The 15,346-nt window shown below is 46.7% G+C and overlaps 1 protein-coding gene across 2 annotated transcripts in view; it reads left to right on the top strand.

Moving 5' to 3' along the window:
* USH1C (USH1 protein network component harmonin) overlaps positions 1 to 15,346 on the top strand; it is a 3,114,702-nt gene that overhangs the window by 193,294 nt on the left and 2,906,062 nt on the right. The window lies entirely within an intron of this gene.

Raw genomic sequence — 15,346 nt, 5'->3', positions numbered from 1 at the left:
GGTACTGTGTTTGACATGTATGGGAAGTCGATTTCAGAGAGAAGGCAGCCTCTGGGAGACAAACCTGTCTCCCCAGCAGGTTTTGTTGTCACATATCAGATTTGGGCCATTTGAGCGGGTAATACACGAGGAATTAGACTTATGGATATGGAGCATCTCTAGTAGGGCAGGGTCTGATACTGCCTTGTAGGCAAGATGCAGATAGCCTAGGAGCAATCTGTACGATACCAAAAAGAGTGATAGTGATTTGAGCCTGTCTGCATAGGACAGGTAGGTGCTGGAGGCCATAGATTCTCTCTCTGAGGTATTTCTGTGGCCTTCCCAGTTGGTGCACGTGTTTGAGAGGTTCATACCAAATAGGGCGAGCTGAAGTAGTTTACTTCATTTGGTCTTCAACCTGTAGGATTCCGGATCCCTATTGGATCTGAGCTGGCAATCTCACTAGCATCTGCTCCGAGCTGCAAGCTTCTCCCCTTATCCATAATACACCTCCACTACCCTCCAACTCCCAGATCTCATTTGTCGCAGCTTGCTGAAGCATCGTGATCTCCTCAGTTCAGAGTAGTAAGTGGGTTTTTGTAAGCTTTTAAGAAGTTTTTTCTCTCTAAATATTAGTATAGTGTGTTAGTATAGGTTCCCTCTTCTCCTCCCCTCGCTGGTACATTATGAACTTGAACTTTGTTGTAGTTTAGCATTAGTTGGTTAGTATACTTGCTTCCCCCCCCCCCCCAGTGTGTTCTGTGTGACTTGAGTGTGGTGAGTGGTTTAAGTGGGAAAACTAGTAATTTTTCTCTCCTTGTTTTCCCTTCTCTTGTCTGAGTGACTGATAGAAGCATGGCTGATAAGCCTGTGTTTGTGTTTAAAAAATGCACTGAGTGTGGCCATAAATTTTCTCCAGCAGATGGCCACACTCTGTGTAATGTGCTTGGGCGTTGCTCATCTAAGTACTGACTGCTCTATATGCACGGATTTTAACCCGCACGCAATCAAGGGCAGGAAGGCTAAGTTGGTCCTGAAAGGCCTTCTTCCCACTTCTGAGGTGGTTGCTTCGTCCTCTGCTTCAGTCACAGCAGCTGCTGTGGCTGCCTCTCCTTCCTCTCTTGCCCTTGCTTCTCCTCCCCCCCAGGCTGGGACTCAACCTCCCATTTCAAAGCCTGCGGAAGTGGAGCAGAAAAGGGGCAGAGAGAAGGAGAGAGAGAGAGAAAATCCCACAGACCTTTAAAACATGAGGTCCCTGACTTCCCTTCTTCCGCCAAAATTAAGCCTAGGATCCGTGACTCCCCTCGGCTCCGATCTCCGAGATTTTCCCTGGAGCTGGAGGAGACCCGCTCACCATCTAGGGTCTCAGTTCCTTGATCTGCAAGGTCGGAGTCCGTGGCCTCCTCGAGGTCCATGTGGAGCTTATCAGAAGTTGAAATAGATAAAATGATGAGGAGGTTCATTCATACTCAGATCCAGATGGGGGTCTTGCCAGCCCCCCCTCTCTCTCAGGAGGGGGGAGCTCACTTTCTTTTTTTACACCAATTTCTCCTTTTCTGATCCATTCACCGGGTTCGGTGTACTCGGATCCAAGGATGGCCTTAGTCAGTGGGTCGGAGCCGACAGTACCTGCTTCCTCGATGCCGACAACTGCCTGGAGCATGTCGGATCCAAGCCACTCTCTGAGCCGGAGCTTGGGTGTCGGGTCCAAGGGAGCGGAACTTTTTCATCGGCTCTGGCTTTGTCGGGCCAAGTTCCCTCCCTCGGAGCTCCGTCCACTTCGGGCCCAGCTCCGATTCTCACGTCGGATCTGGAGAGACCGGCTTCCTTATTGGTTCCCTAGGAGGTTCATTCTCCCTCGGCTTTCGTGGTAGAAAGGGTTCTCTCTGCTGGATCGAGACCCTTGACTATCCCCTCAGACTCCGCCCCGACCCCCTCGGCTCTTTCTACGAATCCCATCATTTTACCAGAGGGACAGCCTGTGCTCGAGGAGCCCCAGATGGTTCCCCCTGAGTAACAAGTGGCTTGTGAGTTTCCCCCCGGAGAGGTGCCTCACAAGTATAAGTGTAAGAGGAGGCACTTGGACTCCCCCGAGTCCCTCACCCAGGACACGGATTTGGATAATGGGGAAGGTTCCCCCAGGTCACCTCCCGAGAATGTCTCCTTTGGAGACATCATGGAAATCCTTCACCAGCGGGGAGGTTGGTCCATCCCCAAACCTTCTTCTGATGAGTCTGTGTTCCTGGAGGCTTTTGGCATGGGCCCATCTACTTCCTGGTGTTCCCTCCCGTAGATTCCTTGGTGGATCTGGTCACTTTGTGGGCCTGGAAGGAGCCGGACACTGTGAAACCAATCCCTAAATGGCCTGATAAGATCTTAAGTCCACCCTCAGATAGGTCAGCGTGGAACAAGGGCTCCCCCATAGACGCTATGGTGGTAGCAGCAGCCACAAAGAAGGAACTAGCCCAAGAGTGTTCCTCTGTTCATCCTCCTGACCGAGAGTCATGAATGATGGACCAGGAAGTGGGTTTACACATCAACCTTTTCTGTTAGGGTGCTAAACTACCTGGCCCACATCACGAGACTCCAGATCGACCTGCTCAAGGAGCTGGCGGAGTCTCCCCCTAAGTCCATGTCACAGGAGGACAGGGACTCGTTCTCCATGAGGATGGCCACTTTGAAAGCAGTCTCCAACACATCCATACGACTTCTTTCATATGCTACTGAAGGAGCAGCTAGGGCATCTGGGTCTGGCGTGTCCATGAGGTGCAACGCCTGGCTCAGACTATGTCTGTTTTCGGAACCTTTCAAGGCGTCCTTTGCCAATGCCTCTTTTGACGGCTCTACTCTCTTTGGTAAGACCCTCAAAGAGGCTTTAGTCCAGAGTGAGAAGGATGGGAAGACACTGTCTGCCATTGGAATCTGCTTCTCGAACCCTCAAAGATCCTTTTTCCGGAATCAGAGAGGGCAAAAGAAGATGTGGTTCTGGAAATCACAGTATTCCTGGGACACTCAGGGCTGTTCTTCCCACAGGGGCAGAGGGGGACAGAATGGATGCCGGTCCAGAGGCAGAGGGGGTCAGAAGAATTTTGGGTCTCTAGAACCTTTCTCCGTCAGGCCCGGACAGCAACCCTAAGGGGTTGCCTAACTGCTCTACTCTGGAGGCAGTTGCTGGAGGCATGGGAGTCTGTTACATCAGACCACTGGGTGCTTCAGATCATTACCAGGGGATACACTATCCGTTTTGTGGTTCCTCCCAAACACCACCCACGCAAAGGGAGGCAGCAGCACAGAAAATTTCCAAGCTTCTACGAAAATGAGCCATCGAACCAGTCCCCCCAGATCAGTCCGGATTCTTTTTGGTGCCAAAGAAAATGAGGGACTTAGGACCCATTCTGGACCTAGCTACCCTGAACCTGTCAGTTGCCAAAGAAAAGTTCCAGATGGTCACACTACAGTCCATCATGCCGTACCTGCAAGAGAGCGACTGGATATTCTCGTTAGATCTCCAGAATGCCTACTATCGCATAAAAATGCACAGAAGCTCCAGGAAGTTTCTCCGCTTCCGGCTAGGAGTCGTTCATCACCAATTTTGAGCCCTACCCTTTGGTCTCACCACAACCCCCAGGGTGTTCACCAAAGTGATGGTCTACCCATACCTGGAAGATTGGCTCCTCAATGCTCCCACCAGGCATCTACTTTCTCAAAACAGGGATTATTTCTTAAAGCTTGCCCTGTATTTGGGGATCACAATCAATGCATCTGAATCACTTCTAAATAATGTCCAGATGATAGACTACATTGGGGCAAGGATAGACACCTTACAGTGCAAAATCTTCCTGACCATGGAGAGAGTACAAAACCTGAGGATGCATGTCTTTCTGATCTACCATTCTCATCTTCCATTGGCAGAATCAGTATTGAAGGCCTTAGGTTCAATGGCGGCGACCATAACGTTTCTCCGTGCGCCCGGTTACATATGAGAATTCTACAGTGGACACTAGCTGTGCAATGGTCCCTGTTGTAACTTCCATTATCATATCCAATACAACTCAGATGAGTCTGTCGGTCGTTCCTTCTGTGGTGGATGTGCTCTTCGGAGATCTTGGAGGGACGACCCTTTGTTTCAGCTCCCATCCAAACCACAGTGACCAAGGACACCTCCCAACTCGGGTGGGGGGCATTGTTCGAACAGGACAGTCCAAGGCCTGTGGTCCCCTGTAGAGACCAGCTTGCATATAAACGTTCTAGAGATGAAGGTGGCCCTTTTGGCGTTGCAGGCCCTTCATGCCTTTCTTCCTCTGGGAACCATTGCAATTCAGTCAGACAACATGTCGGTGGTCTGGTACATCAGCAAACAGGGAGGGACCAGATCTTACCCCCTTTTTCGCTAGACAGTGAGAGTGTGGGAATGGGCTTTCTCCACCGGTCGTTTTCTCATAGCAGTGCACATTCCGGGACAGTCCAACATTCCAGCGGACAGGTTAAGTCGGACTATTTTGATGCCTTACAAGTGGTCTCTGAGTCGATCCAGTAGCGGAGCAGATCTTCCTGAAGTGGGGTCAATCTGTTCGCATCTCCTTCCAACGTGAAGAGCAGCGAGTTTTTCGCTCTGAACCTCCTGCTGGGGGTGTCCCCCAGAGATGCACTAGTTCATGCTTGGCCTCCCGGACTTCTGTATGCTTGCCCTCCAGTACCTCTTATTCCAAGGTTTCTACAGAAAGCTCATCGACTTGGGAGCAAAGTGAACCTCATTGCCCCGTTTTGGCCTCTCCAGGTATGGTTTCCCCTTCCTTTGGTCTCCCCTTCTGGCTCCTCCCTGGATCTTGGATCCCAGTCAGGATCAGATTTCACACCCATTGTGGGGTTCCTCATCCGAACCTGGACAGTTTGAAGCTCACAGCTTGGCTGCTCCAGTTCCCATGATCGATAGGACTCCTGGATTATCCTCTTTAGTTAGGTCTATTCTGGTGGCTGCTCATAAGTCTTCACCCTGGAAGGTTTACCACAGCAAATGGAAAAGTTTTTCCTTTTGGGCTTCTCAAAGGAGTTTAGACCCCTTCACAGCTCCTATTTCTGACATTCTTGATTTCCTAGTCAATATTTTCTAAACAGGGAGCTAGTTCTTCTACTATCAGAGTTCAGTTGGCTGCCATTTCTCATTTTCATGTGGGTGAGAATTTGACCTCACTAGCCTCTTCCAGACTGTGTAAAGCCTTTATCAAAGGGTCTTTTTTGTTACACTGCCCCGATCAAGGATCCTGTTCCCCCATGGGACCTTACTATGGTTCTTCAAGCTTTGGTCGCTTTGCCTTTTGAACCTGCTGCAATCACAGATCTAAAACTTGACTTTCACTTCTGCTAAGAGGGTTTCAGAATTGCAAGCCTTGTCCATCAAAGTTCCATATATGACTTTCCATAAAGATAGGGTTTCCCTTCAGACCAATCCGTCCTTTCTTCCTAAGGTGGCATCACAAATTAATATCAATCAAACCATAAATTTACTGTTTTTCTTTTCTAATTTTGCTAACAAAATGGAATACAAACTCCATTTGTTGGATGTTCATAGACGGTTACAATTTTATTTACACAGGACCAAAAACTTCCATAGATCTGATCAACTGTTTGCGTCCTTCTATAAACCCTTTTTGGGAAAACTTATCTCCAAGGTCACAATTGCTAGGTGGATTTCCTCATGCATCCTTCATGTCTATAAGGACAGAGGCATGTCTCCTCCAGGTCAGGTGAAAGCTCATTCCACTAGGTCCATGGCTACTTCTGCGGCCTTTTGGTCTAGAGTGTCATTGGATGATATTTGTTCTGCAGCTGCTTGGTCCTCATCTCATACCTTTATTTCTCACTACAAATTGGATTTGACTTCTAGAAGGAGAGCATCCTTTGGTTCCACGGTGCTCCGGAATGTCCTTCCATGAGGGCCACCCAGGAGTTTAGTAGCTGGGGACTCTGTCCCACAGGTTGAAGACCAAATGAAGTAAAGTACTTCAGATAAAGAAGTTATGTACTCACCATAATGTTCCATCTGAGTAGTTCTACTTAATTTGTCTTCGACCGTCCCTCTTCCTTCCCCCTGAACTTGTCATGTGAACAGACTGCGCGCTGCAGTGGTAGGTCATAAAGTATTTTTTCAGGTTGGGTTATCAGTATAAGGATCAGCAAACTCTATCTGGGGGTTGGAAGGTAGTGGAGGTGTATTATGGGTAAGGGGAGGAGTTTGGAGCAGATGCTAGTGAGATTGCCGGCTCAGAGCCTGATACAGATCCAGTATCCCACAGGTTGAAGACAAATGAAGTACAACTACTCCGATGGAACGTTATGGTAAGTACATAACTTTTTTTTATACTTATTTATTGGCCTAATGAGGGAAGAGTACAGAGAGGTAATAACCTCCTTTTTTTCTGGATGCAATCCCTTTACTTAATGAGGTGAACCAAGTAAAAGGCTTTTCTTACCACTGCTGCTACATGATGGTCGAATGTGAGATTGTTGTTGTCAACCTGAGTACCCATTTCTCTCACCACAGGGTGTATTCTTAGGGGATTGTCATTGATGTGGTAATCAGTAGGGGTCATGTTTTGCCGAATGGTATAATATATTTTTTTGCGTTCAACTTAAGGCCATGATTTTGGTAGCAGTCATCTGTTGCTGTGAGACCCTCTTGCAGTATGTTAACATCATCTGGGGAGTCAGTGACGGCACCCAACTTACAGTCATCTGAAGACTTGGTCAGCCACAGGCCTTTTGTCTTTGTCTGGACCTCTGAAAAGGAGATGCCAAACTGTAGCGGTCCCAGGACAGAACCCTGGGGAACACCACTAGTCCCAGGTCTGCTGTCTGAGATAGAGGTGCCTGTTTTGATCTTGTGGGTCCCATTGGGGAGCTAGTTGCCATCTGATGAGATAGGGATTTACACCAGTTGTGTTAGCTTTTGGATGATGCCCAAGTGGGGGAGTGTTCAAAGGCCTTGGCCAAGTCAAGGTAATCTGTGTGTACTGACTTTCCCTCATCCAAGGCCTTGGTGACGGTCTCAAAGAAGTCAACCAAGTTTAACAGGCAAGATCTACCCTTGACATAATCCGAACTGGATGGGATCAAGTGCTTGGAGATTGCCTATGTCCTTGTTTATGAGATCCATAATAATACGCTGCATGGCTTTACAGATCAGACTTGTTAAGCTTATGGTGGGTTAGTTTCCAGGGTAAGTAGTGGCACCACATTTGTGCAAGGGGATGACAATGACAGTTTTCCACTCTTCTGGAATGAAACCTGTACATAAGCTGTGATTGAATAGGGTGCTTAATGGCGAAGCTAGTTCTTGCTGGAGATGGTGCAAAATACAGCCTGGGATACTGTCAGGTCCCATGGAAGCTGTGTTCTTTGCCTTGGATTTAACACTTTATCTACAGAGATGTGAGGTGTGGGACAAGTATCAGGGATGTGGAATTGGCCTTTGGGGTGGATAGGGGGTTGAAATCTCCACTGAATTTATTTACTAGCAGGTTGGCTATGTCAACATGATCAGTGTAAGTGGTACCGTTAAGTACTAATTTAGAACAAACCTGGACTTTGCCAATGAGGTTCCTGATGTAACTGAAGATGACTTTGTGGTTTCCCTTTGTTTTGGAGGCTAGTTTCAATTCATAATTGGCTTTGGAGGTTTTCACTAGTGCTTGTTGAGGCTGAGGAGGGAGTTTTTCCATTTTGGATTTTTTCTTTTTACCCTTGGACAACAGTTTCTTCCTTTTGTTGTAAAGCCTGTTGATAGAGGATGTCCACCAGAGAGGTTTGTGTTTCCTTGAGGAGCAGGTTTTAGTTCTTTTGGGTATGGCTGAGTCCATGCAGTTGTACAGGTGCTTGTGTACTGCATTGGCATACTGTTCAGCATAGTTGTCTGCATCCTGTGAAGGGGGTGGTGTTGTGAAGCTACGGATACCCTCCCTTAGGAGATTGTAGTCAGCTTTTGAGAAGGTTTTTAGTCTTGTTATGGCTGGGGAGGGGGTGGACGGGATAGAAACTTCAAATGAGACAGACTAATGATGTGATCTTACTAGGGAAGAACATACTATGGGTGTGGTGCAACGGTTGCCCATGCTGGTGAGAACCAAGTCCAGAATGTTTTCTCCTATTGTGGAGGATAAGACAAGCTGGAGTAGTGCGCTATAATTGAAGTCAAGGAATCATTGGGTGAATGCATTAGTGCAGGAATAGTTCACCCAATCTATGGTGGGGTAGTTGAAGTCACCAAGGATCAGGGTGTTAGGGGGGTATCTCGACTCAGTCAGGTAGGTCCAGGTAGGAGGAGTGGGTGTCCCGAGTCCTAGAGGGGGGTCTATAGCCGGCTATAAATTGGATGGGTGTCTTGCCACCTGCCAGTTGCACGTGGAGTAATTCCAGTGCGTCATGCTGGCAAACCAGTCTGGAGGTGTGCCTGTCCTTAATGAAGATAGAGATTCCACCAACCTTACTCTTCCCGACCTCATTTTGGGGTCGGAATGTGAGGTATAGCTTGGTAAGGCAGGGCTGCTTTCTGTGTCCCTGAACCAAGTTTCTGTGACTGCACAAACATCAGCATCTTCCAGTGTGAGGAGGGCCTCCAGTGAGTCCATTTTCAGGTTAAGGTTCCTAGCGTTAAGTAGCATGACCTTCAGTTTGCTTTTTTGACAGATTTTTTTTATGTTGAAAGGTTTGCCTTTTGGTCTATTTGGTCCATTTGCCACTTTTGGTAATCCTAACATGATTAATGTGTTTATTTCAGAGAGGTTACATTGTATGAAATGCTGTCAGTGCTTTAATACTTAAAGGAGTTATTGACTTCTGGGTTGTTAAAGTTGAGGATGTTCTTCGTGTTTCACTGTTGCAGTCATCACACTTGGGTTATCTGCCTGCAGGTAGCCCTCAGTCGGCATGAATACCAGAGACTTAGTATTTCTGTGTCAGTTGCTGTCGCTCTAGGATTGATGCCAGGTTGTCAGGGGTATAAACACAGGCAGCCAACGCCATTACATCAGTCTTTCTTGCCGAGGAGCCCGAAGTAGAAGCAGTTCACACGACTGCCGGTCGGCTGCTACCTGAGTTTTCATTTATGAATTGAATTATCCTGAAGTCTTCTGAAGCTAAGTACCCCGTTGGGGATCCTTTTTTCTTGCTCTAACCGATGTCAGAAAAAGTTAACAATTGTCTTGCTTGTGGAAAGCAAATACCACACCGAGATTTTCATTCTTACTGCGTCACCTGTTTAGGCCCAGACCACAGCGTACCTCGCTATCGGTTTTGTGCCTTGTTCAACACCCAAACCATTCGTCATCTGGCCCCTTTTTGTCACTAAATACTTGTGTTCTCGATCTACATATTCCAAAATGGCTTCGGTAAGCCATCTGACTACCGATATTCCAAAAAAAGTAAGGATACAGACAGAGACAGACAGCACAGGTTCAAAGCTGCCAACGACACTTCCATTAAGCTAGTCGCCAGTTTGCCGGTACTCAGTGAGGTGCTTTCGCAGCCCCTGATGCCCTCTTCAGTAGATTTGCAGGCCTCTGCCAAGCCCCATTTGAATCCAGTATGCCACAAGACTCTTCTTTGAGTATAGAATGTGCGGGTGTCTCTACCTTGGATGGGTCCGGAGCTGCTGAGCAGGCACCAGCTTCTTAGGAAGATGTTCTTTGTGTTTCACTGTTGCAGTCATCACTCTTGGGTTATCTGCCTGCAGGTAGCCCTCAATCGGCCTGAATACCAGAGTCTTGGGATTTCTGCATCGGTTGCTGTCTCCTCTTCCATGGCGTCAGGTCGTCAGGGGTATAAAACATGCAGCCGATGCCATTACACCAGTCTTTCTTGCCAAGAAGGAGCCCGAAACAGAAGCAGTTCGCAAGTGCCAGTCGGCCGCTACCTGAAATTTTCATTTTTTCGAGTTTCAGACCTGAAGTCTTCTAGAGATAAGTACCCCATTGGGGATTCTTTTTTTTTTTTGCTCTAACCGATGTCAGAAAAAAATTAACAATGGTCTTGCCTGTGGAAAGCAAATACATCACAGAGATCTTCATTCTTACTGTGTTGTCTGTTTAGGCCCAGACCACGACGTCCCTCGCTGTCGGTTTTGTGCCTTAACACCCAAACCATTAGTCGTTGGGCTATTTTTGTAGCTAAATTCTTTCTCTCTCATTCTCCGTATTCCAAAATGGCTTCGGTAAGTCACCCGACTACCGATCTTCCGAAAAATTGCAAAGACAGACAGAGACAGACCGCATAGGTCATAAACTGCCAACGATGCTTCCACTAAGATGGTCGCCAGTCCGCCGGTACTCAGTGAGGTGCCTTTGCAACCCCTGATGCCTGCTTCTACAGATTCACAGGCCTCTGCTGAGACCCATTTGGCATCTGGTATGCCATGAGATGCTTCTTCGACTATGGAACCTGTGGATGTTTCTACCTTGGATGGGTCCAGAGCCGCTGTGTAGGCACTGGCTTCTGAGGGTGTATTCAAACCTACCGATATTCATATTAAACCGACAATTTCATTTCCAAATAAAGGTACCCAGATGTTCTTCATGTTTCACTGTTGCAGTCATTACGTTTGGGTTATCTGCTTGCAGGTAGCCCTCAGTTGGTCTGATTAACAAAGTCTTGGGTCCTGCGTTGGTTGCTGTCCCTTCTTCCATGACGTTAGGTCATCAGGGGTATAAAACATGCAGCCAACGCCATTACATCAGTCTTTCTTGCCGTGCAGTGCCCGAAGCAGAAGCAGTTCGCAAATGCCAGTCGGCCAACTCCAGAAATTTTCATTTTTGAGTTTCAGAACCAAAGTCTTCAACTAAAGCGAAGTACCCCGTTGGGGAAACTTTTTCTTGCTCCTTACCGATGTCAGTAAAAGTTAATAATTGCATTACTTGTGGAAAGCAAATAACTCATAAAGATTTTCATTCATACTGTATTCCTTGCCTAGGCCCTGATCATGACGTACCTTGCTGTTGGTTTTGTGCTTTATTTAATCAGCGCACTATCCATCGTCTGTATATTTTCACCTCTAAATATTTCAGTTCTCGGTTTAATTATCCAGAAATGTCATCGGTTAGCCATCCGACTACTGGGATTCCGAAAAAAAACGCAAAGATAAAGACAGAGACAGGCCGCCGAGGCCCAAAACTGCCAACACTTCTCCTTAGCCAGTCGCCGGTACTCAGTGAGGGGCTTTCGCAGCCCCTGATACCTGTTACTTCAGATTCGCAGGCCTCTACTGAGATCCATTCAGAGTCCGGTATGCCGCGAGATGCTTCAACTATGGAACCCGCAGATGTCTCTACCTTGGATGGGTCTGGAGCCGCTGTGCAGGCACCGGCTTCTGAAGGTGTATTCAGGCCTATGGACTTGCATATTAAACTGACGCCTCCTTCTTTACTTAGGCCTAAATCTCGATCCATGCCTAAAAAACTGATGCCCAGGCCACATGCTCAGAACTGTATGCCTAAAAAACAAATGATAAGAATGGCTGAAGATCTAATAACTCTAATCAGGGGTAGCCAACCCCCTCCCCCTTCTAAGAGGCGGGTAGCCAACCCCCCCCCTCTTCTAAGAGGCTTAGGACTGAAGTTGATTATGAATCTTCTGATCAGGATTCTGTTTTTTCTGATTCTTCTGATGATCTGGATTTGCCCTTATTTACTTATGAAGATTCTGATGCAGAAGACTCCATTCTCTCTGCTTCCCCTCCTGAGGATTTTTCTTCTGGGGAAACCTTACATACGCTAAGGGAACATTTCCACTGGGAAAGCCAGGATGTTTCTGATTCAAAAAAGAGGCTTAGGGATTTTCTTCTCCTACCTCAGCATAGGCCTTTAGCTATTCCTCCTGTACTAGACATTGTTGATGACACTTTTTTGGAGTCTAGTTTGGCCCTTGATTCCCTGCCTCCTGCTCCCAGAAAACCTGATGGATACTACAGGGTCCCTGAGTCCCAAAGTTCCTTTTTGAAAATCCTATTGCAAATCCAGAGATTATTTCACAGGGGCCCAAGAGCATTAAGGCTTCTACTGCTAAAAATCGTACCCCTTCTGATAGAGACTCCAGGGTAAGAAGGTTTACACTTCTGCAACCTTGGCCATTAGGGCTTTAAACTGTCAGTTTCATATGTTAAAGTATCAGCAAAATGTTATTGGAGTGCTTAAACAGAAAATGATGTTGATTCCTGACTGTGTGGAAAGTAAAAAAATTACAGGATTTAATGCATTCTGCTGAACAAGTTGGAAAACATACTTTGCAATATGGTTTTGATTCATTAGAGGCCTCTTGCAGGGCTGCTGTTACTGGGTCTGTGCTCAGAAGGCATGCTTGGCTTAAGGAGCAATCTTTGCCTGATCATGTTAAAGCTAAATTGTTGGATGTTCCTTTAAATCAGGACTGCCTGTTTGGCAACAAGGCTGAGGAAGTTCTTAAAAATGTGGAAGATAAAGCTAAATCTATGTAGACTGTTAAATATTTTTTTACAAGTTCAGCCTCTTAGATTTAGTAGGCACTGGCCCTCTAAGAATTGGTCCTTTCCAGCCCCTTCGGTCTTCTCAAACCAAACCCAGACACAACAAAACCCCAGGTTTCAGTCCCAGAGGACACACAGAACTGAGTAGTGGGGAGCCTCCACTTCCAAATCTAGGAATAAGACGACTCCCCCTATGGTAAACTGTCTCAATGACTTTCTTTTAAAATTTCCAAGCACTTATCAACTGACTGCCCCTTGGGGGGGGGGGGGGATTGCTCCTCATGCAAAGAATTGGGAACTCATTACCCAGGACAAATAGGTTTTAAATATAGTGTCCCAGGGAAACAGATTTCACTTCCACACGTTGCCAACACCAAGCGGGTGGCCGGACCTACCCCCAAATCAGTGGGCAGAGGCCCAAAAACAAGTACTTTCTCTCTCAAGCATGGGGGCTATTCAACTGGTACCAGAAGAGGAAAAGGGACAAGGTTTCTACTAGAGACTTTTCCTGGTACCCAGAAAAGACAATTCATGGCGTCCTATCCTGAACCTTTCTACTCTAAACACCTTTTTGGAGATTCCAAAATTCAAGATGCTGACTCTTCACCATTTACTTCCTATGCTAGGCGAAGATGCCTGGTTGGCAACACTAGATTTAAAAGAAGTATACCTGCACATCCCAATCAGGGAATCTTGCAGAAGATACATATGCTTCAAAACAGGCTACACGCACTATCAGTTCTCTGCACTGCCCTTTGTGAATACCCTGAGCACAGTAGATAAGCCAAAGTGCCTAGCTCCAGTTATTGCATTTTGCAGGCAAAGAAATATTCAAATATACCCATACCTGGATGATTGTCTAATTCAGGCAGAAAGCCAGGACATACTTTTGAATCATCTGGCCTTTGTACAAAGGGTTCTAACTTGTCTGGGGTACACCATAAATGAAAAGAAATCACACCTGGTACCCTGTCAACAAATTATATTCCTGGGAGCAAGCTTGAATACAACTTTACAGATGGCTTACCTCACGCTAGAGAAACAAATTCATTTGACAACCTACTTCAAACAAGTGGCCACAAAAACCCTGTTACCTGCAAGACAAATACTGCAAGCCTTGGGGTTCATGGCCTCCTGCATTCCTCTAATTCCATATGCAAAACTGCATATGAGGAAACTACAGTGGTATTTAAAAAGCCTATGGTGTCAACATTCTCAAGCTCTAGAAACAATGATTCCTATCATACCTTGCCTACGCCTAGAGTTCCTTTGGTGGGCAGAGGTCTGCCACCAAAACAAGGGACTGCCTTTCACATCACCTCCTGCCGCCCAAACCCCAACAACAGATGCATCAGACTATGCATGGGGGGCTCAGCTGGCAGGGAAGTGCATTCAGGGCATATGGAACCCAAGTCAAATGTACCTGCATATCAATCAAAAAGAAATGTTAGCTGTACAGAATGCTCTGACAGCCTTGAAGGACCACATTCTTCCAGGACAACTAATGGTAAAGACAAGACAACACCACTGTTGTGGTACATAAACAAGCAGGGGGGTATACATTCTTACCCCCTTTGTAGACTAGTCATTGCATTGTGGAACACAGCCTTGAGCTACCAAGTGCACCTACAAGCTCAGTTCCTGCCAGGAAAATTAAATACACTGGCAGACGGACTAAACAGAAACCTCATGGACCCACACGAGTGGAAAGTGGAACCAAGGATTTTCAACATGTTGACAAGCAAATGAGGGAGCCCAGATATAGACCTGTTTGCCTCTCCCCTGAACTACCAACTGGACAAATTTTGTACAAGGCCTCCCCACAAACAAGCCTGGAAAGTGGATGCTCTGTCCTTCATTTGGAAAAAAACCTATCAGTCTATGCCTTCCCCCCTCTGCCTCTGCTCTCAAAAGTAGTACTAAAAATCAAAAAGGACAAACCAATGATGATTTTGATTGCTTCAGACCGGCCACACCAACACTGGTACCCCCTCCTGTGCAGTGTGTCATGGTTATCCCCATGGCAGCTGCCTCAGACTCCTTCCCTGTTGTCTCAGCAGGAGGACCAGATTCTGTACCCTCAGCTTCTAACACTGAAACTTGCAGCCTGGCTAATTACATAATCTCTCCTTTACCATCCCTCAATAAACCTGTGATGGATATCATTTTAGAGGCAAGGAGGCCTAGTACTAGAAAATCTTATGCTGAAAAATGGAAAAGATTCTGTGCCTGGAACCAATCTCAAGGGATTAGCACAGCAGCGCCCAATTTACCTCCGATTTTACAATACTTGACTGAGATGCTTCACAAGGGCCTGTCTTTTTCCTCCATTAAAATCCATGCCTCAGCCATTTCAGCTCATTATAACACAGAATCTCCCCTCTTCTCTCATCCACTGCTCAAGTAGTTCCTCAGAGGGGCTAAAAATTTGAGACCACCCAGGAGAGCTCCAACCCCAGCCTGGGACCTTAACTTTGTCTTGGAGAAACTCACTCTACCTCCTTTCGAGCCAGCTGCTACTGCAGACTTAAAATTTATTTCTTGGAAAACAGCTTTCCTTTTTAGCAATCACTTCAGCTAGAAAGGGATCTAAATTGCAGGCCCTTATGGCAGTGGAGCCTTTCATCATCTTTCATGCGGACAGGGTATCCCTCAGATCCAGTCCATCTTTCATGCCCAAGGTGGTATCCAGTGTGACTCTTAATCAGTCCATTCATTTGCCAACCTTCTTTCCCAATCCACAGAATAAAGGTGAACGGATACTGCATTCCTTAGATGTGCACAGACAATCTAGATTCTACTTGGACAGGACTAAACCTGAAAGGATATTTGAACAACTGCTGGTTGCATTTGCTGCAGGGGCAAAGGGGAAGGCTATTT

Source organism: Protopterus annectens, chromosome 9.part0, assembly GCF_019279795.1.
Source record: "Protopterus annectens isolate FY-2018-M chromosome 9.part0, PAN1.0, whole genome shotgun sequence".
NCBI classification, from domain to species: domain Eukaryota; kingdom Metazoa; phylum Chordata; order Ceratodontiformes; family Protopteridae; genus Protopterus; species Protopterus annectens.
This window is presented reverse-complemented; position numbering and strand designations above follow the sequence as displayed.